The sequence below is a fragment of the Dufourea novaeangliae genome, unplaced genomic scaffold, assembly GCF_001272555.1.
Source record: "Dufourea novaeangliae isolate 0120121106 unplaced genomic scaffold, ASM127255v1 scaffold2, whole genome shotgun sequence".
Taxonomy (NCBI): Eukaryota; Metazoa; Arthropoda; class Insecta; order Hymenoptera; family Halictidae; genus Dufourea; species Dufourea novaeangliae.
In genome coordinates, this window is record NW_015373882.1 from 1677667 (window position 1) to 1681384 (window position 3718).

Below are 3718 nucleotides of genomic sequence, written 5' to 3' on the forward strand. Positions count from 1 at the left end.
TACCTTTAATCTCACTATAAAATGAATCCTTAATCACGTGAGTCGTGGATAAAACTCGGAATACGAAGCGTATGCTGCTAGCGCGTCGAGCGAAAATAATTGAATGTACATTGTCGGGAAACTGTTTAAACCAAATGAACAGAGCGTCTTGAAGTGTATATTTATATGTACACTGATAGAAAACATTACAGTAATGCCAATGCCGTTGAAATTCATATACCGCATAAAAAAAAATCGCACAAAAATAAAATCGCACAAAACAAATCGCATAAAAATAAAATCGCATAAAAAAGGACCGCACAAAAACAGGTTTTACTGTATATACGAAAAATATTCGATTTTTGACACTCTCCCATATGTTAGATGTACTGCAAAATAAGGGATTCCAAATGGCGCTGGTTGATACTTATAATTCCTCAAATACGGTTCTTTTCTTCATATTAGGGTTTGTTGCAATAATTTTATAAAAACGTTTGTTTGGAAACGTTGAGTTTACGTTAAAAATTGTGAAACTTAGGACCATATAAGAAACTGGTTTCTGTAAAATATGCACGAGTATCACATTAAATGATTATGTTAATTAATAATCATATTGTTAATCGTATTTGTTAGTACTCAATACTTTTTTACTATAAATGTTACGTTCATGCTATAGCTGTAACAAAATAATTCTACATTACTCAAATATATAACATATATGTATATAACATTAATTAAACTTGTTGAAATACCATTTTTAAGGATTTTTTGAATTAATTGATTTATTATTAAGGAATTAATCAATTACTTTGCAAATTTTTACTACTACCAAATTTGTTACACCTTTTTTATGACAAGTAAACTCTTAAATGAGTAGAAATCAGGTTATTTACCTTATTTCTTGTTGATAAGACTACGTGGCACGTTGAATAATGACTTCTATGTGTAAGAATACATTTTTCAACTCTATGGATTACATTTTTGGTTAGGGTCCCAGATAGCACATGACGCCTTAAAGACGTCCATTTTATAGCCATTTTAGGACTGAACGACTGAATCTCCTGATTGGTAACAAAGGCCCCATTAATACGCATTCTGGGCGTCTTGAAGACGAATTCTAGACCGGAAAATAGTTGACGCCGAATGTAAACGTATCTTAACGATTTATATCTCAAAAAATTGCTTCCAATTTGCTCCTTCCGAATCTAAAATTGCTCCCACAGCACCGTTAATAGTTAATAAGATATTCGCAAAAGAAAAAGCAAAAATTTGTTCTTAAGAAAATAGGTAGTAAATGGCCTTTTTACACAAATATTATGGCACCAAAAAATTGCTCCTGATCTGCTTTATAATAATCAATAGTCAGATATTTCAATAACAACGTATTAACGAGGAGCAAACGAAATATTGTTGTTGTTGCATAGAGGTTAGGTAATACGTCATATGTATGGTAGGCGCTCGTTTATTGCAGTCTTCGGGGTTATAGAGGGCCAGAATTCCAGGAATATTGCCATATACATACATACATACTTTAAGATACATATATACATTTATTTATATATATGTATATATATATATATATAACTACCTTCGCCTTAAAAGTCCGCTGTAACATAGAACATGCTGTTACGAAATAAATGTAAAGTTCGCAGCCATTAGCTCGATATTATCTTCGTTTTACAATACTTTACCGAAGACAATACCGATTGCCCGGGCCTCACCACGAGGAGGTTGCTGCGAGTGGAGGCCCAAGACAGATAGATGGAATCTCAAGTTCCGCATCTATCCACCTTTCACAATAAACCTTATCAATAACTTAAAGCTTAATTATCTAATACTATCGGTACTAAAATCCCTCGGCGGATGACTTCTTTCTTGAGCCTAAACCTATAAAAAACTAAGTTCCCTCGTCGGTTGTCTTCGTTTTTCAGCTTAGAACTAATATTATCTTAATATTCTAATATTGACTCTACTATTGACTATAGCCTTAATACACTAATGCTATTAGTACGAAATAACTTATTGAATGGAAATAATGATGGAATGAAAAAAGTTCCATCGATCATTTTGTTTACGCACTTATTCTATGTACCTAGCAGTTAGTAAGTCTATGATGAACTATGTTAAACTACATTATTTATTATTGGTCTTCATATGAAGATTTCTGAAACAAACTCTGTAAGATTAGAACAAGACATTATTATTGGTCTTCATATGTGATGGCTTCATACGATGATTTCTGAAACAGATCCTGAAAGATTAGAACGAGACATTATTATTAGCTGTGGATACTTCAGTTTGAAGTTTGAATCCACGATGATTCCTGAAACAGAAAGTCAAAGAAATTTGATAATACGACGATCCCTGAAACAGAAGTTCAAAAGATCACAACAAAACATATTAATGGACATTTCATTATGAATAAGTTTGAATAATAATTGCAATAACAATTTCAATAACAACATGTAATACGCATAAAAGTATATAGATATATTTTTATACATATTTTAATTCGATAATAGATATTCAAAGTATATATCACAATAAAACATGGTTACGGACATTTCCTTTGCATAAATTTCAATAAGAATATCAATAACAACATATACATAATAAGAGTAAATAATATAATAACATGGTTTTATAGACATTTTATTTCGGTGGAGTTGAAATTTGATCCCACGACGATACCTAATCTGAAACAGAAAACTCAAGGTATTATCTTCTCATGTTGACAAACTTGTGTTCATTGTTGGATTTTCTGTAGATAACCTGAAACAAACTAATTCATTGGATAAGAAGCTGAAAAGGAAACGGGTTAGTACACACAAAATATTAAGAATATCAGTCTTTTTTATCGAAAAAAATGAATTTACTAGAACGATAGACTCGACTATTAAGCATATTTAAGCATAAAATGGATTATGTCTCTGTGCAAAGTTAAAACAAGAATAGATTTTATCGCCACTCTATTAGTTCATTTGTAATATGCAAGAATCAATATTTAACATAATAAAAGCATTTAAATCGAAATAATCATAATTTACTGTATCGAAATTGAAATTGTATTCGTGTAGAGATAGTAATAACGAATTAACGGCGACTCTACTTGAAAAGTTGCTCTCAATATGAAGTATCATATTTGCATTTGCATATTTTTTCAGCTACAAGCTTTTCATTAATTGTCAAGTTTAGCAACAATCGCGAAGAAACTGTGATTTTTGCGGAGAGATTCAAAACATTTACAAAAATGTACACTATTTTGATATCAATATTGTATGCAAGTAACGTATTACGATTGAGTAATTAATCTACTAACACCTCTAACAACAAATAGTCATGCCTACTTCAAAAGACTCTAATTAAACTTTAATCTCAAATTGACTTTAATTTTCATTATTCTTGTGTCAAATGTCAGTAATTAATAAAATCTTCAATCTAAATATATAATCTTCAATGTGTATGTAGCAGATATTAGTGGTTCAAGAAATTACAAAAAAATGATTCTGTTATTGATAAAAAAATTGAACACTTCTTTTAGCAAAATAAATACTTTTTTCAGTAATATTTCAACGCAAACACTTGGCAAATGATACAGAAACAGAAAAATAGCAGCCACAATAGGGCGCTGAATCTGTCCACTCTTTACATTTCAGTTTATTAAAAGGAGAACCCGTGAGTGGACAGTTATATTATATTTCTTTACGCAACACTAAATAATTGAATATAATATGAAAAA